The sequence below is a fragment of the Motacilla alba genome, chromosome 2 (genome assembly GCF_015832195.1).
Source record: "Motacilla alba alba isolate MOTALB_02 chromosome 2, Motacilla_alba_V1.0_pri, whole genome shotgun sequence".
Lineage (NCBI taxonomy): Eukaryota > Metazoa > Chordata > Aves > Passeriformes > Motacillidae > Motacilla > Motacilla alba.
The window spans coordinates 131,207,658-131,231,219 of record NC_052017.1 but is presented as its reverse complement, the minus strand read 5'-3'; the positions used below and the strand labels follow the sequence as shown (position 1 = coordinate 131,231,219).

Genomic DNA, 23,562 nt, shown 5'->3' with positions numbered 1-23,562 from the left:
GTTTCAGAGAGCCACAAGCACTGCCAGTCCACTGCGCCTTTGATCTGGAAACAGGAGCGGCTTCTGAGCACTGGTGGCACACGAGATGCTGATTCCCACTGGCTATTGCAGCTCGGCAGCAGAAGGAGGAGGGAGAGAGCAGCCTGTGGCACAGTGGTGCTGGGCAGACAGCTCAGGCCTTTGTTCATGTTTTGGGCTCAGGGAGGGCTGAATGCGCTGGGCATTGCACGAGGTCTGATGGTGTCTGGGGATTGCTCGATACCCACAGGCCTCCTGTGGCAGCAGCTGAGGGACAGAAATTGCAGCCGGGGAGGAAAGCCCAAGAGCTGAGCATTTTAGGCTGGATGGCAGCTTACACCTCAGCAGTGCAACTGCTGAACTCGTCCATCTCTGCAGCCTCAGAGATGGGAATGGCTCTGCTACAGTGTGGTCAAGGCCCAGGGAACGAGGTGGCTGCATGTGCATGGAGCAGCTGTGCAGAGAGGCAGACAGGTGCCCCTCAAGGCATCACAAGTCAGAATCAGAGAATAATTGAGGTTGGGAAGGACCCTTAAAGGTCATCTAGTCCAACACCCAAGTCTTAACAGGTCATTGATTTCCATTCATGATCGAGCTGCCTTGCACTGCTAGTGAGACCAGAGCTTCTTGGAACTTCACTGAATTAAATTTTCTTCTGGCCATGCTGCTAGGATGGTATTGTTAGAAACCACAGGCATGAAGCCCATGTAATGCTGGTGGCAGTAGCTTTATTTCTCTTGGCCATGCTAGAGGAGTTCTCAAGCTCCACCAGACTTGCCTGAGAAATTGGTTGTCTTCATGTTTGAAAAGGCAGCATTTACATTGCAGCTCCAGCAATGTTCTTGGTATATGCTAGTTTAATACAATTTTAAACCATTGATCAGGACAAAAAGGAATCCCTGTGTTGGTGTGTTGTCTTCCTTTTTGAAGGCCAAAATGTTTGATCCTCCAAACAGTGTGCTAAAAGCATGTGTAATAAGGAGACAGTGGCATCCTGTTCACTTGGAAACTCCTGGGAAAAAGTATTCATGGCTTCTGTATTAACAAAATCCAAATAAATTAGTACTTGTTGTGCTGTTTGAGTTCTTAAAGTGCAGTTCAAAAGGAAAGTCACACCAAAATATTGTAACATTTTCAGGTACTCATACTCTGCCCATAATTATTGCCTGCACAGAAGACTGCTACTACCTATTTATTTGCACCAGCTTCACAGCTGGCCTCCAGCCAGCAGCTGAGGTTCACCCCAGTTCTAGATGTGAACCTCAGACAAGGTTTACAGGAAGCCTTCCAAAAATACAAGTTGGTGGTTTCAGTAGGGCTCGGCAGCACCAGCAACCCGGGCCTTCATTTGCCTGCTTATTTTCATATCATATTTTACCATCTTTACCATCATTTCAAAGAGAAGTGTTTGCAATTTTTTTTAATGAATCAAGGTTGATATTAGACACCAAAATGGACAAATGCTTTTTGCTTGGATTCTTTAGCCAATATGCACATTGCCTACAAGTTCCCATTTGAAACAGTTGTCCCACAGGTGCGTAAAACACTCTGAAAACCCTTTCCTTCACTGCTGGCCCTTGCTGCAAGCAGTTCCAGTCATCATGCAGAGCTCCAGGAGCTGCTCGTCATCTCTGTGCACAGCACACCCCTGTCACCCACCTCCACCTCTGTCTCAGCTTATGTTCCCTGCCTCTGCTGCGATTCTTATTTGATTGGGCTTTGTTTGGTTCACGGCCTTGTTCTTCTCCACTTGTCTGTGTCTGAGGAACTGCAGTGCCTAGTGGGGTGCAAGGTGGAATGGACTGTGGCCACAGACAGGACAGAGTTTGGGGAGCACCAGAGGCAGTAGGCCAGGTAGGAGGGTGTGACAAGGTCAGGTGTTTTTGAGGAATCTAATCAGTTCTGTCAGATCTCTCTCAGCCAAACCAAGGAGGTCTCTGGGCTCAGTTCTGCAGGATGTTCCAGAAATGCTGCTGGTAGCTGCTGGACATCACTCTGATGTAAGCAGTGATTACTTTGCTGATCTGAGGGAGGGAGGTAGCTGCATTTTAGGGAAGTCTGGCCCATTTCCATCACGCTGCATTGTCATTTTCCGCAAAAGTATTTACCAGCAGTTGCTCCAGCCACTTGCCAAGCGAAGAGCAGTTTTTCTTCCTTCAAACAAGAGTGAATGGAGCATTGGATCTACATATACATATTTATATACTTGGTAGTTTCTCACAAAAAATGTGTCACATGGCATAGGATGAAATTGTATTAGAGGAACCAGCACACACATCAAAGCTTTGATTGTAAACTTCCAGCTCAGAGAAGGAGATGAGCAATCTCTATGTTCAATTATAACTGCAGATATTTCCTTTTTCCTAAGCTGGTGTCTGTTACCATGGCCACAACCTTCAGAGTTTTCTGGCTGTTCTAAAGTCATTACTAGGAGTGAAAGAGCAGATGTTTAATTACATTCTTCTTATTCCTTTCACTAGATACAGCTGACATTTTAGAAATCCTCAGTAAAAAAATAAGTCCTTTTTTATTGTTTATCATTTTCCTAGAGAAAACTAGCAGAAGTTAATTAATATATGTCAATATGCACTTTGTCTACAACTTTTAAGTAGAGGAGGAAAGCAGTTTACTGACATCTTAAGGACTGGGTATTAGATTTGTATTAGCAGTAATCAGAGGCAAGTGAAAGCCATACTGTAGAAAATACAGCAGTTGTTGTCCTGGTCACTGACAACCCCAAAGGATTGAGAATGTCCTTTGAACACTCTGCTTTCTACCCAAAGAAGCCTTGTTGAGCCAGAGCCATGTATTTGTACATGACCAGCGGAGTCCTGCACAGGCCCTGCTGTCCAGGTGTTGTGACTGTCACTATCCCCACTGTGTGTACAATCCTCTGGGATTTCTCAAATCTCAAAGACTTCACCAGAAACTTCTTCTCCACCACATTGTGGCATTTCTGGTTAGTGGATAGAGACAATAATTGCTCAGGAGATTGCTCCGCCAACAGGACTGCAGGGAACGTGGTGCCCTAAATGTCTCATGGTATGTTCCTCTTTACTTAGACAACATTACCACTTGTGTCACAGAGTAGAAGATTTGTTCATTAAAGCTTCCTGAACTCAGGGTTGCCTAAGTTTAGCATTTTATCTGTAATGTTGGTGACTCCAGTATGTGATGAAAGCTTTGTCATCTCCTTGTGCACACCCCTCCCTACTAGACTCTTCTCAAGCCAAAATAACAAGTTGACTATAAGAAAGATCAAGTATGAGGTAGGTTCTGAATCCTACTGAGACTGGTATGTAACTTGAGAAATGTCACAAAGAGGCAGCCTCTGATGTCTGCCCACTTCCAGGGCTTCTGAGCAGCGACTTTGGGGTGTTTGGCTTGAGCATGTTTGAATAGAGCAACCCTACTTCTCATCCCACTCTTACCTTCAGTGTCTAAACTTATTTGGATCTTTGTTTTGTTGCTCTGTGACTGAACTCTTCACCAAAGACTTCCTTGATGTACTGAAGTGTTGGGAAGGTGAATGCACTAGAGAAGTGAAAGATGTGAATTCATATCTCCATATTCAGGCTGCTCTCCCATTCCCTTCTACAGATGGGTGTTCTAGACCAATGCTGTTAAACACCCTCATAAGTTTTCTTGAATTGCAGCTCCTAGGTATCAGCTTCCTAATGACTTAGGAGATCTCATTGTTTAGCTGTTTTTGAGTAGCTCCTCTTGGTGGTGGAGTTTGCTCTAACTAGTACTGCTACTAACTTGAAGCTATTAGTGCATTAAGAGGATCATAATCTCATCAACAATTATGCTGATGAGCACTGATTTAAAGATTTTGCAAACTGGAGCAAAGGACAGTGCTATCTCTCCCTCAAAAGCAGAGCTCACACTATGGAGGGAGATCCAGAATGGGACTGGAACCCCAAATGGAAGCAGAGATGCCAAAAGAGGGAGTTTAGTTCAGGGTCAATGGCTGCAGAAAATTCCATGATAGGAAATGCATTCAGTGTCCAGCAGCTTCTCAGCATCCCTGCTGCTATGTGATGCTTCCAGAATGTCCACACAGAGCTGCTGCTGGGCAGGCAGGGGAAGAGCTGGCCAACAGTGGAAATGCCTCTCAGCCACTGTGAAGAGAGTGCTGTCTGCCCAACAGTCCCTTCTCCTCTGACCATGTGAAGCTTGGCTGTTGTGTTTTTGCCTTTATTTTTGGTTATGCAATTATTTTGCTAAGTTGCAATCTCTTGTGCTGCTGTAAAAGCTGCTCTTGCCTGTGCAGAGTCTGTAATTAAATATGACCCCTCTCATATTGTGCCTACAGTCCACCATGCCCTATCCAAAACTCTCAGTTCTTTACACTTTTTCCCATTCACTTGTTTCTCAGAGATGTCAGTGTCATTTCCATGGTTGCAGTGAGTTCAGCAATAGAAGGTTGATCTTTGGGCTTTAGGAACTCATTCCTTCTAGAATAGTAATATAATGCTGCAGACTTACACTAAGTAATCCAGCCACCTAGCGTGGCTGAGCCAGTGTAAGATATAAACAGACTTCTGCCTACATAGAGGCATAATCACCCTTGAGCAGGGAAGGAGACAGGAGAGCATCCGTGGAGAGGACAGCACATTTTTAGGCAATCGCTTACTTAAGGCATGTTTTTTGTTTGCAGTGCTGGAGGAAAAGTAAGTGCCTTGCTTACAACATCTGCTTCACGCTCCATGCATGACTGATCGCATGCCTCACCGCAGCAGCTCGGCGGAGCTGCGGTGCCAAGGTCGTGTGAAGGTGCAGGGGGTTCTGTGCTGAGCAGCTGGGACAGCTGACCTCAGATCTATCCCATCCACCCGTTCTGAAGGACCCATTTGGTTCTCTCTTCAGGTTACTCACAATTCAGTGTGGCATCCACCTCTGCACTCTGCTCCCCACTCTGGGTTGTACTAACCTGCATGGTAACCTAACCAGGGGGTGTCTTGTCTTCTCTTGAAAGTGTGTCCCTCTAGGTAACACTGTAAATATTCACATATGTCATATATATAGTTCATACATGTACATATGCATATATTACATGAAAAGATAAAGGTGAATTTTCAAATTCAAGTAGTTGGAAAAGTTGAAATTAGGGTGATGTGTGCTTTCTCTCTCAACTCTTCTAGTATGCATCTCCTTCATATAATAGGAGCATATATACTAGTGCAGTTTCCTATATGCTTTCCAATATGCTTCATTTCTGTGACGACCCTTGGAAAGTGGTTGCAGGAATCCAAGAGTGGGGTGTCTGTGAATAAGAAAGATGGCTTCAGCCAGGGGGAATTTACTTACAATTCAACAACTGCACACCCCAGAGTCTTTTATTCAGTACATCCTCAAGTAGAGAGGGTCCTGCAGATAGTGGAATCTGCCCAGCATCACACCAGTGCATCCTCAAGTAGAGAGGGTCCTGCAGATAGTGGAATCTGTCCAGCATCACACCACAACTCTCCCTGCAGATAACTTGAGTGTACAAGGCGTTTACGTGCATTACTGTCCTTGAAAGTGTCACTTTGCCCATTTGCTGAAGTCCTATCACTATCTCAAAAAGTATCTGGAGATTTTTCCATTTTGAACAGTCCTATGTGTCTTTCTCAGAATGAAGAAGATGCATCCGTGTTCCATAGCCATTACAATGCGCCTTTCAGCGGTGTCTCAGTGTTTCTAGATCATCTCATCAAGAACCTGTAGTTTCTTCTGTGAAGGTGCTATTCTAGACATTTTTGGTCAAATTTTAGTTAAATATGCTTCTGTTATCAGCTAGCTTTGTAAATGAAAGGGATCAGAATATATAAAAGACTCAGAGTTCCCAGATGAAAAAGTTGATGTCTCAAATGGCCATTCAATAGATGCAGGAGTGATAATCTGCTGAGGTAGACTCCTGCAGGAAAAAAATCAACAGAATAATGCTTTTTTTGTTTGCAACTACTTTCAAAGTTCACATACAGGGGCTCCTTTCCTTTCTTTGAACATCTCACACATATTCTGTAAAAGGAATATTTTAATGATAAACCTGAGCGGTCTGATCTTCCCTGAGCACCCTTGTTTACTTTGGGCCCGCTTCAAAGCTGTGCTTTAAAGATCTGGTATTTTTTTAATAAAGAATAAAACTAGCTTCTGGGTGAAATGTGTAAAATACTGGGATGTCCATGCTTGTGACTGTGCAAGGGGAGCTGGACAGCACATTCTGTGTTCAGTGTAAGCCCCCCATGCTGCCTGGTGCAGAGGGCATGCAGAGGAATGTCCCAAGTTTTTGGAAGATGTTTGGACTAGGCAGGTGAGTTCTGCCTTCTGCCTTGGAGCAGAAGGAAATAAATCCCCTGCATGTGTTCATAGATGAGCAACATAAGGTTGAATATGAGGCAGCCAGGAGGGCCAAGAGTGTCCCGGGGGGCATCAAGCACAGCATCACCAGCCAGGCAAGGGAGGGGATTGTCCTGCTCTGCACTGCACTGAGGCAGCCTCACCTCGAGTACTGGGGGCAGTTTTGGGTGCCACAAAATAAGAAAGTTAAAAAGGCATTAGAGGGCACCCAAACAATGGCAACAGAGACAGTGAAGGGCCCCGAGGGGAAGCTGTATGAGGAGCAGATGAGATCACTTGTTGTGTTCAGCCTGGAGGAGAGGACACTGACGAGAGACCTCAACTTCCTCATGAAGGGAAGAAGAGAGGCAGACACTGATCCCTGTTCTGTGGTCCCTATGACAGGACCTGAGGGAATGGCCTGAAGTTGTATCAGGGAAGGTTTAGGTTGGATTATTAGAAAAAGGTTTTCACCCAGAGGCTGGTTGGGCACTGGAACAGCTCCCCAGGGAAGTGGTCACAGCGCCAAGCCTGAAAGAGTTAAAGAAGCATTTGGACAATGCTCTCAGGCACATGGTGTGATTCCTGGGGATGGTGCTGAGCAGGGCCTGGAGCTGGACTTGATGTTCGTTGTGGGTCCCTTCCAACTCAGCTTATTCTGTGATTCTCTGACTTACACCTCCTAGCTGTTAAGATGATGGCAAAATCTGCTTGTCTGCAAGGTGAGTGTTCCCATTCAGGGTTGCCTTCTGCCTTTTCTTCATGCTGTATTTCATTGTCATCAGTCAGGAATTAGAGAAGTGATCACATGGTGCATGGACATTCGTGCTCATACGCTGTGAAACAGGTGCTGTCATCAGGATGGTTTAACAGAACCATCCTGAGAGACTTGAACCATAAGAGGCTTGCAAAGGAGATGATATATTTTTATTACGTGAGTTTATAAGGTGTGAAACAGCAGAATGTACCTTTGGCGTGCACTATTGGGTGTTGCAGGCTGGCATCTACATGAAGAGATCATTCAAGAATTTCTGCCTGAGCTGGAATGGGGTCACACCTGGAAATAAGCTTTTTCCTGAGGTCTCCCACTTGGTTTCAAGTAGCCCCCCTCCTTTCCCAGTTCATCAGCTGGGATGTCTCAATTGTCCCAAGAAGCAAGAAGTGTCAGGTGAGATCAGGCCTTGTCAAAGCCCTATGGTCTTCAAAATCAGTGGATTCCAGATGCATTTGTCACCAGATGTGATACAGATCTTCTAATGCACCATCTGCCTCCTTTAAAATGAAGGTGGGACTGTTCCACAGAGGTCAGTGACAACCTCCTTCTCCACCAATATCCCTCTTTGCTCTTAATGTGCTAATTACCCTTTTCTGTCATGCTTATAGTGCATTAACAATGATAAATTTGCAGGCCACCTGTTTCTCTCCTATGTTTATCTCAGGGCTTACTGCTTTGTTTGACCTGCTAAGGCGCTTGAGAGAGTCCATTTATTTTTGCCTCATTAGGGGGTCAAATAAAGGATTTGCTATGATCCCCCCTTCACAAACACAGCTTCTTAGCAGCAGTATTTAACCCATCTCATCCAGTTCTGCAGTATTTTGCCTTTTCACGTGCAGAAGTTGGTGAGCACACTCAAGCTCTGTGCTAGCAAGAACACCCAAGCTTGTGCTGGTGAGGATTATCTCCTGGTACTCTGCCCAGGAGCAGCACATGCACCTCTCGGGAGCACTAATGCAGATTTTGGGTCGGAAGACAACCCCATTATTGGATTCCCAGGTGCATCACTAAGCAGTGAGTGGAGAAGGGTACACAGAACTTGTTCAGAGAGATCTTTGTTTCCTCTGAATAAGGAACAGGAAAAATCTAAGTGGTGAGAGGTGCATTTTTTCACTGCAGCTTTCCACTTGGTGCTTGAGGTACTGTTTGGACTACCAAAAAACTGTTGTGCCAGGACTCCATCAGAGTCACTGCCAGCACATATCCTCAGCCCTTGGCCCATACAGGTTTGTTACCACTTGCTGGCCACACAGAGCACTTTGTTGTGGCTAGCCAGCATCATGGGGCAAGTCTTGCCCTCCTGACCAGCAGGAGAAAAGAGACATTTAAAATATGAAACCTTCATTTTTATAAGGCATGATACTGAGAGTGCAAGAGATTATTACTGTAGTAAGAATGGGTCATATGGGGCATACAGAGCAAGAAAAGGAACTGGAACAAATGTCAGGGTCAGAACTCCTTTGGTGAGATCATGATTACGTAAGAGCGTATGGCACTGAAAGGATCTGAAATACTGGCCATCAGGTAACTGGTAAATCTTTCATTAGCTACAGGCAAGATGTTCTCATTAGAGTCAGCATCTCTCATGCCAGTAGTCCCTTCTAGGGGTCCTAGCATGTCCATGTCCTCAACTCCTTTGGGAGGATCTATAGATTTGTGCCATGAAGACTGCTGCTAGGTCTCTGTGAGATAAATCAGGATTTATTCAGGGACTGGGAACTGAGGGCTCAGCATGGGACACCCTTGCCCACACAGCAGTGGTGCACACTTGTTTCTGTGCACATATAAAACTTGAGAGCAGAGAGATCCCATCATTTAAGTGAAGTACGTGTAGTCGAACTTTGGCCTCCACTGCTTTGACTACAGAAGAAAACAAGGGTCTAAAAATAAGGAAATGTTTGCTTCTTGGAAATTTTCTAAGCAATTAATCTAAGAATTATTGATGTTTCTAATTTTGTCAGAAGACGGAGGACCATCAGTCACACTCAAAAATACCAGCTCTTTGCTGATAACTCATAAATTGGAATGGCTTTTTAATGAAGTTGCCAGAAGAAAGGTTTGCTGCCAAAATCAAGGATATTGCTCTATCCCACTCATACTACTTCATCAAGGAAACTTCCAAGAAAATTTTGACTTTCTCCCAAAGTTGTTGTGCTTTTTTTTTTTTTTAGTGCCTTAAAGCCAGCTCCAAAGCCAACTTTACTGCCAACCTTTTAAAAAAAGTAATGACAATATATGCTAATTGGAGGTTTCACAAATCAGTATGAGATCACTGAAACCAGCTCCCATCTGATCACACATGAATGAACAATGTGTGGGTTTGAACTGTGTTCATGATGTGATGATAGCTCCATCTTTCATTCAGATTGAGATCAAATGACTATTACCAAGTACTGGGTGGTAAACTGTTGATAAGTCACTGTTTTATCATCCTGTGGAGACTAATTTGAAAACATCCTTGTTTTAATGTAAATGAGAGATAGATTTTAAAGTACCTCGCAAAGAAATAGATACTGTTGCTTAATGTGGCTCCCTTTCCTAGCATATTCATTAAAAAGCAGTGAGCCTCATAGGGTACATGCTTCATTTAATAAAGAAAAAAACAAGTAGAAAATCAGAAGTTTTTTATATATATTTGCATAGTTATCAATTTTAAAATCTTTTTTTGAGGATTCCTTTGGTAATTCACAGGAGGATCCCTGTGTTGCTCAGTGGCTTAAGTGACTTTCCAGTGAATTCATTGGAAGATCAAGATCTGAGACTTAATTGGTGGAACAGGATGTGCTTTTATTCATTGAATAAGTGATTTATATGGTGATTTTATATGGCACTTTACAAACAGTGGGCTGATTCTTCGGTGTTCATCCTGTTTCTAGGCAGTGGAGCTTCACTGGTTTTCATAACATGGGTAGCAGAGGAGAGAATTAGGAAATACTTGATGCATGAAGTGAGAGGAAGCATGGAATGTCTGAGGAGTGGGGTGGGACAGAAATTATTGGTGAAGGGGATGTGGAAGGGAGAATTGTCAGCTGAAGATAATATAAGGACATCTTAAAAGCTATATGTAGCCAGCAGGAGGAGAGAGACATTTAAAATATGAAACCTTCATTTTTATAAGGCATGATACTGAGAGATATTACTGTAGTAAGAATGGGTCCTATGGGGCATACAGAGCAAGAAAAGAAACTGGAACAAATGTCAGGGACAGAACTCCTTTGGTGAGATTATGATTACATAAGAGCATATGGCACTGAAGGGATCTGAAATATTGGCCATCAGGTAACTGGTAAATTTTTCATTAGCCACAGGCAAAATGTTCTCATTAGAGTCAGCATCTCTCATACTTACATACATTTTCACTCCTCTCCATGTCTGAAAAGTAATGCTTCCCAGGAAAAGGAATCAGATAATCAAAATCTGAATTTGTAGTTGACATTGGTGATGATGCTGTTCAGAGTTCAGAAACTGCTCTTAAGACCAGCAGTACTTGTACTCTACCATTAAGGCAAAAGCAGCAAGGCAAACCATGGTAGATGAAATGGTAACAGTTTTCTATTGATTAGATACCAAATACATCTTTGCTACATATTTCTTTTGGATGATTTAACCAGAGAGAGACACAGAGATTAAGGCATAGATGGTCTTCTTCCAAGGTTTCCAAACCCTGCTGCTTCAGAGATGATATGTTTCATTGTTAGGATATTGTTTTGATGGTGCATGGCATCAAAAATGCCATTATTTGCAAATACTAGTAGTAGGAAGGGCGTGCATAGGAAATGCAGAAAAACTTGAGAAATTATGTGACAGACTTCTTCAAAGACAGTAGGAGAAGTAAGAAAGATTGTGTTTGTTTTAGGGAGCTAAGGAATAGTAGTGGAAATTTAGAGGTAGGGGAAAAAGACAAAATGTAAGAAAGAAAAGACAAAGTTTTATATACTAACGCAATAAAGTCCTAGAAGATGAAAAATGAGGAAAGGCACTAAAACTCACATAGAAGAAATCTCAGAGAAGCTGACATCTTGAGAACAGCAAAGAGGCAAAAGTACACTGGCCTAAAAATGTAACAGGATCAGCTTTTCTGTTTATTTACAGTCACTAGGAAGTGGTGAGTAGTGACATTTTGTTTCATGTTGGATAGAATCTGGTTTTCCTAAAGTTAAACTTCGGAAAAAAGCTTTCTGGTAGTGGCACTTCTTCTTTTCTACAAGAATGATACAAATTGTTTGCTGTTCACATGAGAAAAAACAGTTCGTTTGTTTGAAGACAGTTATCTGATGGACTTTGTTTACTTCCTCAAAGGATGTTAGTCGTGAAGAAGTGCTGTTAACCCTTTCTTTTGTGAAGGAGTTCATCTTAGTTGAATTTACTGAAAATTTTCAGTCATGGCAGTAAAGTTTTCAGTCTCATAATTCATATTTTTCTGACTAGATTTTGTCCTGGGTTTTATACATTCTTTCTTGTTGCAATTTGTGCAATGCTATAAACTTGTAAAAAATTTCTTGAATTCAAAGAAAACAATTTTTTACTACGCTCTGTTTAATGACTGTATGATACATGGCATTTCAAAAGTTCCTTCGTAAGCTAGTACTGTATATGAGTGTCTACTACCTAACTTAATATTGAGAACTGCTGTGGTTTTGTTTATTGATAACAAGCAATAGTAACAACATCAAGATTATACAAGCATTTCTTTACACATGTGACAGGCAGACAGAGAAGCATGGCAAATTATTGTTGCACCTAATTTGTCAAATGTTTTCCTATGCCTCTTAAGGGAGTTTGCTTACCGACCTTTACCATGTTGTTCAAACTCCCAAATTCATTCCTGTTGAGTAATTTCTAAAATCAGGCAGCACACTGTGTTATGCATGAAATAGCAGTTGGGTAAGACACGGCTCTGGGTTTTTCACAGCGGGCTGTCAAGACTGGATGTCATTCTCACTTTCAAAGTGAATACAAATCAAAATCTTCTTCCAGTAACTTTACAGATTATATCCAAGCTAAATTTCTTAAGCTAAGTTTTTTTCAGGTTTGTGTACAAATGGTGCTCTGAGGGAGCAGAATCTCCACATTAAATGCCTGTTGTACACCCCCAGATCCATCATTCCCAGGTCAGCTGTCCATGTAGAGAGTGGAGGAGGAGGTGCTATAAGGTGGTTTGAGTAATCATCAGATTGTCAGGAAAAAGAAGAGATACTGTCATCACCAATGGTAACCACATCCTTGTCCGTGGAAGCTTTTCAGGGGGCACAGCACAGCAGCTGAACTGGGGCCCATGGCTGAGTTTTGCAAGCTGACTGCGTTGCTGGACCAGCTCAGGGGCAATTATATTACATGATATGGTTTTCCTGTACCTTATCTGCAGCACAGAGGTTGTATGTGAAGACAGAGAAGAGGTCTTAGGAAAAAATAGCAAAGATATTGTTTTAAAACAAAATTAAAATATTATTTTCATTTGTGCTAAAATCTTTCATGTCAGCATATCTTCTCAAATAGAATTCATATTATGACTCATCTGGATGAAGTTAACTTCTGAAATGAAATATATTTATTTAGCTGTTAATGTTTCAAAATGGACATTTATCATGGAGCAAATATTCTATTTAAATTGTCAATTTAAAACCTTTGTAAAATGGAAGTAGCTTGCTGCACTGCAGTTTGGGAATTACGAGTTCCTTTCAAATGTAGGAGCTGTAGGCTGTGCCATATGTCACTGGGAGGATGTTTCTCATCTATTCACAGGAAAATCTTGGATTTGCAAGATGAATTCCATGAACTTGGCAATAGAACATGAGGAATAAAATAGAAGTGGCTAGCCTCAAACTCCCTTAGACAACTAGAAGCTAGAAACTTGCCATATGTCATTGACTTCCATGAGCAATGCTGAGCAGTGGAATATCACCCTCTCTTGCAGCATTAAATACTGCCCTAAGTCATTAATACAAAGCAGATGGCTTTGTTGTTGATTAGAGCTGGTTAGAATCTGAAATTCCCATTCCAAAGGAAATTTTGACATTTGTATTTATTTTCACTGCATATTGGAACAAAACATCAAAATTTCCCAGTGGGATGGATAATAAAACTGCTCTGGAAAAACCAAGTTATTTCACTTCATTGGTATTGAATTGTTTTCTAATAATGCCAAACCAGTGTAATTCTAAAATAATCAAATATAAATCCAAAACAAAATTAATAAATGCATAAAGTAACACTGAAACATTTTGCCATGTTAAAAGGAAAAGATTAAATTGAAATTATAAATTTTGACATTTTCACAAAATTTGTTTTCTTGAATGTGACAACACATTTTGATTTCAGCTAAGCTGCATTACCCTAATGGAAATGGGCTCTACTGAAAAAATGTTCACCCAGTGCTGTTTGTCCAGGGCCAGTAATGTACAGGATCATCTTGCAAGTTCAAGGATGTAAAAATTCTGAGAAATAAGACATGCACAAAGAGAAAATTAACACAATATATGCAGTTTGGGAACATCTCTGAAGACTGCCTTAAAAATTCCTACAACTCCCACAAAATTCCTTTAGTCATCTAGATCTCTCTTACATTAGCTCTCTTTTGTTCAGGCACACTTGAGAGTGTTAAATGCTGGACAAATCATCCCTGGCATGGACCTTCATATTTATGAACTTGTAAACTGTGACATTATCTTAGTGAGTCTTGTTTCCATCTCCTTAGCAAAATTCTGGTCCTGACTGCCAGAACCTCCCACTCCCAATCTCCAGTTGCCTACTTTCCTGGAGAAAGTTCCAATAACTCTCTTCAATATGGAACAAAAATTCACAGTTAGTGTCCAGGTAGGAACCTTCGCAATCATTCCTTTCCCTATCATAAGAACATCTTTAAAAATATCTAGTTTGCCAGCTAATTGGCTCCACTTTTTTCCAGTATCACGATTTCATTTTTTTTCTGTCAACACCAAGTCTCTGCTGTGGGATAGGAGACCATCTGTTAACAATTTTTTTAAGGGGAGTCTAAGCACAAATGTCAGTCTTTCGGAGTCACATGCTATTTATTTACAAAGATAAAAAAATCAATATCATGAATTCACATCAGCTTCTCGTCTTACTTTGTGCAACAGTAGCTTTCTGCTTTAGTTTCCACTACCCTCCACCAAGGTATTGCATATAACATTACATGAAAGGACCAAACAAGATGTAGGACAGATTAGAAACCCGATGAAGTAGCTGCTGGTTGAGTTTGGTGACTGGTGTGCTCAGGTGCACTGGGGAAGATTATGTTACTACTGGTGAGTGCCCTGCACAAAGGAGAGAAGCCCTAGAGAAGAAAGGAGAATAAAGTGGGTTTGACGTGGCTGGACATGTGAGTATCAGGATAAGGACAAACAGCAGTGACGCGGGTGTGTAGGGAGGGTGGCTTTTCTAAAGCACTCAGGCCCTTAGTAGGTACCAAATCAGTGCTACTTTCTAGCAGGTCTCGGTTTACTGGATACAGATGCTTTTTGAGAAACTACCTACTGCACAGATGCCCAAAGAGAAGGTGTGTTTTGTTTGAGAAGCCCAAGTTTAATTGTGGGTACTGGGAACTTGGGAAAATGTGACCTTGAGCATTTTAGGAAATGTGGCCCAGAAAGGTATTGTTAACCAAAGAGACTCTAGGCTCACAAGTTGCTTAATAGGAAACACAGTAACTGCAGAAAATTTCCATCATTTGCATCTTGATATATGGTGTTCTGAAAGAATGTTGATAGATAAAGTCACCTCCAGATGGAACAGGTGAGAGATTTTGCCAACTCCCCTGCTGTCGGCTTAACACTCGTGCTTATAAATACTGCAGATGTCCTGTGCTCAGTGAAACAGCTGAATGCAGTAAAATCTGGAAAGGCAGCCTCCTCAGGGTAGATATTCTGATGTGCTGTTAGCAAAGTCTCTCTTGCCCTTTGCCATATAAAATTAGGCAAAGGCAAACATACTTTTACAAAAATACTATTTCCGTAGAGTTTTAAGAAATCAAATACATAAATATATATCTAATTCCCAAAAGAGTCATCTGAAGTCTGCCAAGACAAAGAGTTAGTTATTATTTTAAAGACCTTAGATCTTTCTACCCAGGGTTAATGAACAAAATATTGTGGTTTTTTCTTATACACCATATGGTAAAGTGTTGTTTCTCAACTTCACATATGAATGATTATGAACCAAAAAAACATGTGAACATTGGCATGGTTTTTATTGTTGTGAGTTCTAAAAGAATTAGGAAGAAATGAAATTAAATGGCAAGACCTTTTCTGAGTGTAAGAGGAGGGGTAAACAAATCTGTATAAGTTCTTCCTCTTTTGTCTGGTTTCTCTCTTTTTTTTTCTTTTTTTTGTTTGTTATTTTTTTGTTGTTTTGTTTGTTTGTTTGTTTTTTGTTTTGTTTTTTTTGTTAGTTTGTTTGCTCATTTCTCATTAAGGAAGAAAAGGTTACTTTCAAGCCATTCTGGATGGGTGAAGCCTTTGCTGGCCCTGGGGAATGATTATCCATGACTTACTGCATCATTTTTTGCCCTGCTCATACAGTGGTGGCAGAACTTCCCAACGGGACTCCAGACAAAGCCCAGGACACTGAGAAAGGCTGAAGTGCTAGATGCCTCAGTGTGTGCTCAGAGGAGCCCACATTTACACTCTTACACTTTGGAGGGTCACTGTGGGATCTGGAAACATGGATTGCTTTAAGTGTATCTCCAGCAGCCCCTTTTCCATGTGTCTTCACTGCTGATGTTAACTGAGCAGATAGCCTTCCTAAAGATGCCTAGGTGTGCTCTGTCTAAGCAGCAGAGATTTTGTATAAAGTGAGAGGGCTTCATCCCCCTCTGTGATAGCCAGGCTGTTGATGCAGCAGCAGCAAGTACCTGACTGCCAGAAGGTTAATGACAGACCTGATTGCCCCATGCCAGCAAAATCCAATGGGTAGAGGTAGCCCGTTACAGACAGTCCTCTTTGGTGGATAGATGTACACCTGATTTCAGTCAGGAGCAGCTTCAGAATCAAGCTCTGAGTCCTAAATGCAGGACTTTAGGATGGAAAGAGTGACCAGCCATGAATGAGAGAGGAATCACTGCACAGTGTGACATGCTGTACAAATGCACATAATGTGCTCTTTTCTCCAGCTCCCAATATTAGAAATGCTCATGTGCCCAGCCATCCTTCTTGTGCCACACACTCCACCTTTCATGTGCTTCGGAAACAGAGTCCCAGTGATGCTGAAGGTGATGCAAAGGTAAGGGGTGTGCACATCAGCCCTTTCACTGCTTGAGACTGAGGCACGGTGTATTGGTCTCTAAACAGCTCCAGCCAAGACTGTGGGCATTGCTGAGAGTAACATGACAAGCACTAGGCCATTGTCTAGTTAACCCAGTGGTGCTGAAGACCCCAGCATTTATTGATGGGACACTGCCTTTCTGCTGCATCCTCCTCCTACACCCTCACACCAGCCCTCATTGCTAAAATGCACAAAGGAATTATGCTAAAGAGAAACAGGAGATGAAGCCCAGCAGCTGTAGCATTTTTCTGCCAGAGCAAATCTGAAGGGAGAAGAGCCTGGGCTTTTGATGTTACCCATGAGCACCTCCAAGTTTGAAACATGGGACCTCCGTGCAGCTGCTCCTGCTTGGAGTGCCCGCCTCAACCAAAACACAGAGCTATAAAGGATTGGCTTTTGTTTCTTGTTTTGAGTTTCTCCTGGGGTAGCAGGAAAGCACAAATTCTGTCAGGAAAGGACAAACACTTTCAAAGGAGAAGGTAGGGGCACCTTTGGTAGGGGAAGAATTCCCAGTAAGGGGCTAGAGAAACAGGAAGGTGACACTAAACAAAACAGGAACTTAGAGCAGTGAAAATGTCAGGATCCTGGAATCGAACTAAGATCTTAATACAAAAATGTGAGTGAATATTGTGATGAACATGTTTGGAAGTACTAGTGGGCAACTGGGTGGCACATGACCCCCTTCTTTCTATTGATAAATAAAGCATAAATACTGAATGATGATCCCATCCACACCTCTTCCTTGGTTTTCTCCTCTTTAATTTCTTCATCAGTCTTCATTCCTCTTCTTTGATGTCAGCTGTAGTTTTAGCCAGATGCATTTGGGTACTTGTTTTACTCCACTGCAAATCTGTTTACTGCTGTTTCTTCTGAATATTGTAAGAGAATGTCAGATTTTTTTTTTTAATCTTGCTCATTAATTTCATTCAGTTTTTGCTCTTTGCCAATAGAAAGAGATAAATGGAGGGTGGCAAGGCTCAATTTTTTTTCTGCATGTATTTATTTTTTTGTTAAGTCCCTGGGTGGTTTTTCATAAATTTGATTTTCTTTCAAAAATATGTTCCAAGATGCTGTTAAAAAAAATTAGGCAAAAGCCTTTCTTGGCAAGCATCCCCACCCTGGTTACTCAAATGAACGTGTGAAAACAAACTAGAAATGGCCAGAAGGAAGCAAAGTGGCTGCTTCCAAGAGCCTGAGGAGTTGTTTTCTGTGGAATGGAAATAAAAAAAAAAATCTCTTGACCAGGTAGCGCTTACACGTGACGGCAGGAGACTAAAACCAGAGGAGTTATTCTTCCCAGCACAGGTGCTGCTGTCATGATGCACAGTGTCCCACCAGCGGGATCCTGCACTGGAATTTGCAGTGGGACAGTGGAGAGCGATGCTGGAGGTAGCTTAGGAACTGATCACAGAGTCTCCTGGGCTAGAGCACGCCAGAGATCAACAAGCACATCCCTGCCTTGCTCAAGTCTCACTGGAGAGCTCCAAGATCACAAGGCAGTGCCTTGCCTACATTTACTGTTGGGTTTGCATTCGTGATGAGGCCATGGCCACATTGGTGTTCCAGCACAGGGAAGCAGCACACACAGGTGGGGAGGGACTGTATCATTGGAGATAGCTGTTGCTCTGAACTGTCTCATTCCATAGCTCGTGCAGCAGCTAGCAGCATTCCAGCCCAAAGGAATAACTGACCTTATGGAAGAAACTTGGCTTTTCTATCAGATTGTGTTCACCAAGCCTTGACTTTTGTAAATGCACGTAACTTCCCCCTTTCTGTAAGGGCATGGACACAGATGAACCAGAGCTGCATTTGGAAGCATGTGTACACTGTATGTGTACAAATAAGAGTTTGCAGAGACTGACACATTGTGGTGAACTGGTACTTGGTATCTGAAGCTTTACCAAGCAATGAGAGCAGCTGGCAGAGGGGAAGGAAGAGAGTAGTTCTAATGCAGTGAAGTTTGATAACAGGGCAAAAATTTGGCCAGGAAGCCCTGGGGATGCATCCCCAGACAAAGTTTCATGCTCTGAGATGCACCTCAGTCTCCCCTCAATATCCCTCCACTTATTACAGGGTAATGGGATGCCAAACTGCAAGGTTTGGTCAACCAGGACAGAGCAGCACCCCTCCTCTGAGCTTGTGACAGAGCTGAGGTGCACAGTGGCACCAGAGAAAGAACTGGTGGGGGTGCCAGAAAGTGATGGCAGAGGAATTTAGCCAGAGCCCTGTCTGCTGTGCTGTGGAGGCTGGTGTGCAGTGACAGGAGAAGAGTGCTAGTGGGTAGAACATGAAAGAAGGTGAGAGCCCTGCCATTTCCAGATGTGCAGATAGCTTAAGAGATAGATGGTGTATATGAGTCCACTTGTCACACATCCAAGTTTTCAATCATGATCTGACAGGAGGAAAAACCACAGCAGTGATGGTGAGTGGAGAATCACTCCTGCCTCAGAATGGCATTGCCACAGGGGACTGACTCATGCTGGAGCATTGCTTTCTCACCATTGTCAGGTAGCAGAGCTGGCTCAGAGTGATGCTGTTGTCCTGTTCAGCCTTTAGTTCATTCCAGCAGTCATCAGGATCTCGTGCAGCTGCTTGGCAGAGACTGAAATCCCACGATTGCTAGTCTCGGGAAAATTCTCAAATTATGTGTTAGAAATATATTAAAGACAGCATTGCACCCATAAGTGGATTATTTCTTGGAAACAGGTCAAACTGTGTGTTGGAAACCAAGAAACAGAAGTTTCTGAAGACAAAAATCACAAAATGGAACTTTCATTGCTTCTTTCTGAAAAGTTTTCTGCTTTCATTTTTACAGAATTGGTGTCTGTAATCAAGCCTATGGTGTGATTCACCTTGCTGCCCACCGGAAAGAGATCAGGCAGGGCTTGTTTTCAAAGCGGTTCTTTAGACCTTTGAGGTGCTTTGTACCCTGTTAGCTATGAAGTACCCAATAGCCTAAAACTTCCATTTTTAGAACAAGGCTTCCCTGCACAAAACCCCCTTCTCATAATACTTTTTCCCAGCAGGAGACTTCCCTTCAGATGTAAGCCTAAATGAAAATTAAGAAGTCTTGTTGTCTTTGGCACACTGAGCTCAATCCAAAAAAAAAAAAAAAAAAAGGCAAAAAGCAAGGAGTTTTCTTTATATGATGGGTGTCAAGTTTGAAAAGTAAAAGCACTGTTAGAAATGTGTTGCTAGAACTTGCTTATTATAGCCAACCTTCGAGAGAAAAAAGAAAACTTTTTTTGAGGAAATATGTTTAGATGTTTGCATTGCATTTGTGCATTGCACTGCACTCGTTGCAGTGGGTTGGCTGCATGTTCCTGGTTGCTGCATCTTTCCAGCTCCTGCAAGGCTGTTGCTTAAGCAGGCAGTGTTTGCCTTACTCTGAGGTTTCAGACTGAGGTAACAAGTGTGAGTGAGCAGCAGCAAGCTGCTGGCAAAGAGACACGTGGTAGCAGAGGTGTTCAGTGCCCTTCTGCCCAGTCAGAGCTCCCTGGGTGCGGAGCAGGCTGTGGCTGCACACAAGGGATCTGCTGCACTGCAGGCAAAGCCGTCGGTCACGGCAGCGTCACTCTCGGCTTGCGCTGAAGCGTCACAGGCTGGCTGGCTGTCAAACAACTCTGTGTCTTCATCTTAAAAACTCCACACTTGGAGGACCTAAATAGAGGAACTTTAAGTATTTCCTTTCAGGAGCATCTCCTATGACATTTCCTCCCATAATCAGTGAGCAGGGATTCCTTCCATAGCAGCCACACAGCAGTGACACTTTACTTCCTGATATCCTGTAGCTGTTGGCTGAAATGGTATCAACCTTTCAAGCCATAAACACATCACACTCTTTTACCAAAAAATATTGCCTTAAGAATTAAGACCTTGATATTTTGATATGTTGTTCTATGTAGCAAGTCATTAATATATATAATATCTAACACCATTGGATCAGAGGAAGAAATTGCAGAAATGCAATAAACATATTCATTAACCACTTAATTTGTCTTTCTTTTTGTACTCTTACAACATCCATTTCTCAGTATTGTCAATATTTTACTTTGCCATTGTGGTTGCTGTTCACTATTTACTTGCTTTATTTAGAACTTTTAATCATTTATTAGAAATTTGAAAGATCTACAGGAATGATAAAGTGTGAAAAGGTGTGAAAATCAGTTTCCAATTCATTTTGTTCTGTGCATTTACTGCTGTCATTGTTAGCTGACATCCTCTTAGCTTACTGCACTCTGCCCACAATCTAATCTATGTTGAAGAGTCAGACAGCAGTCTATGAAGTAATTGTAAGGATCTTCAAATTTCTTCAATGATTTTCTGTACTTGGACTGCAAAAGCATTTTGTTGTTGATAGATAGAATAGGCACAACAAATCCCGTTGTTGTGGTTCCTAGAATGCTACCTATTAAAAAGGAACAATCTGGAAGGCAAAGAAGATGGTAAAAATTCATCATGAGTGGACTCAGGAATAATGCTACTAGTTTTGACTGCGTCACCTGGCATCACCACAGCTGTGGATTTCAACCTTGTACTGCAAGTCACATATGGTTAGCTGTCCCTTTCTGCCTAGAGAACACAGGTTTTCCTGGTTGTGATGCTCTGCAAGGCACTGCACTCTACTCTTCTGTGGTTTTTATTATTTGGTGAAAATATGTTGCACCTACAACACTGTGCAGCTATAGAGGCATTCATTTTTAGAGTGCAATACAGTCTTATTGACCACCTCTTGAAGGACACTGCCTACACTTTACCTCACTATTTCATTTTTCAGAAGACTCTGGACTAGAAATGTGCAAGCTGAGTTTTCCATTTTCAAATGTTTGAGTTATTAAAAATCGGGGGGGTTATATGGCTAATTCTAGCTCATTCCCACCACAGCTGGCTTGTACCTTAGTCAGCAATCCTCCCTCCCTACTCTCTGGTCTGGAAAGTGTGCTGCCCCTGGCACTGCGGAGGAGCTGCTGACCGGAGGTGTGGGCAGCTGCTGCCTATGCTGGGGATTTTACTGGGGGGTTTGTGTTAAACTGGTGCCACTATAAACTGACCCTGGCCACTTCCAGTTGCTCTTCCATCCCACTGGCAGACCCTGATCATGTTGTTTTGCCTGACATAAAGCCCTCTGGCTGCCCTAATGTAATCCATTCCCTCAGCTAATTCCCAGGTTGTTTATTATGGGCCCCATCCAACACCCGTGGAAGGCAACAGAACGTTCAGCTGCCTTGGCAGCTGTTGGACTGGGCCTATGAAACAAGGACTTTTTTTGCTATTTTCAGGGCATTAAGAGCTTGGTTGCTTAAAAACTGTACAGCATGTTTTGATCAGGATGAAAAGACAAAAGGCAGTAGAAAAATTACCTTTGAGGCTGCGTCTTCCACTTTTCAAGTGTTTTGGAGACACTTTGGAGGAAAATATATTGTTTGGCCAACATAGTCAACCAAGCCCCTGAAATTGTCAGGAGATGGATAGGCCCCCATGGGGCAGGATTCTTTACCCTTCCCATCCTTCTGTCTGTGAACAGGAAAGCCTGTTCTCCGTGAACCATGTAGGCAATGTGTTTAGACAGGACAAATAGCTACCAAACTGTGGTTCCGTTTGGTTTTTGCCTTTTTTCATTTATATGTTCTCTGTGTTCTTCTCACATATATTTTTAACTCTGTAGCCTATTGTGTTAGTGACTAGTTTTCCCAGTATTTTTCCATAGCCTTTCCCTAGGCAAAAAGACAGAACAAATTCCAGAACTCCAAGCCCCCGGGGTACAAGGCCTCAGTGCTATCTTGGTTCTTCCTGGGAACCAAGGCTGAGAGTGCTAAGGAGAAAACTTCAAAGAAAGGGCTTCACCTGAAGGAAAAGTGCATCACCACTTGCATGTCCTCCTAACTGGTTCTTTTTATCAATTATGCTAATTTCCTAAAGCCCATAAAATATATTCAACCCTTGAGGGGGTAGACTTTTGTGGACATCTTTCCATAACTGCTCCTGAAGGCCTTCAAATAAATATCTGCTCTTATATTACCTCCTTACTAAAATTATCTTAAGTTTCATTTCCACGTTGGAAAAAAAGCAAAAACTATATGCTACCAGATAGCCATCAGCGAATCCTGGAGACACAGATGGATCTAGGATGGATCCTGTAGTTTTCCACTTGAGAAATACAGCTTTTTGGTCATTCTGGTCCAAGAACACAGGAAATTAAGGAATCAATCCTCTAGCTGCTCTGGGGAGTTCAAAGTCCTTGGGGAGAAAGGGACCTTCCCACAAGAAAAAAAAAGTAGCATCAGCCTAGGGGAACCTCAGTTTCTTCTTCCCAATGTCAAACAGAAGAGACAGTAGATTAGCTTCAAATAGTGGTACATTTCTCAGTAGCTGCTTCTGTGATGTATCGATACTGTATTGTTCTTTTAAAAGTAATATCTTGGTTAAGAAAGGACATTTTATTGAATGCTCATTAGCCATTCCAGTCATCATTATTAAATCCATCTCTGGGCCAGACACTCCATTCTGACAACAGTGTGAATCATGTTTAAATTATTTTGCAATTCTACTTTAGTTATCCATACATCATATCTTAGTTGTGACTGTCATTTGTGTGACAAATTCTCAGGCAGGTTTCTGTCAGTAGAGAAGGGCTTCCCACAAATCAGCATAATGTTAAGCTTCCAGTAAAACTGATGTTGCCTTTTGGAGCCAACACACTCAGGCTCCAAAACTTAAAACCCAAAGGCATCCATCATTAGTAAATGTGCTGCACAATGTGATATGTACCAACTTGCCTCAAATGAAATATAATTAAGGTGATTTAATAGAGACTGTATCCAATAATACTTCTTACTGGTTAATTTAAGGGAAATGAATTTCCAATTTCATTGCCTGGGTACAAAACACAATAATAGTTTGAATGGGGGAATCCACTGTTGATAAAATCTCTTCAGATTTTATCTTAATTTTGAAGTGAAATGGGAATTTATCTATGCCAAGCAAACGAGGCAGTTTCTGGGTTGCTTTCTGGTTATAAAGAGATATGTGGAAGGGCTTTGGGGCTTCTGGTTTCAGCATACCCTGCAGTCGCACCTTGATCCCATTTTGGGACAAGACCAAGGGAACATAGGCCTTTCTGCCAGTCTGGCTTCCACCAGAGATACAAAAATTGTGTCTCATTAGGC

At 42.2% G+C, this 23,562-nt stretch overlaps 1 protein-coding gene across 1 annotated transcript in view; it reads left to right on the top strand.

Annotated features, from left to right (window-relative positions):
- The window catches only part of NCALD (neurocalcin delta), a 48,668-nt gene that overhangs the window by 17,432 nt on the left and 7,674 nt on the right, over positions 1 to 23,562 (top strand). The window lies entirely within an intron of this gene.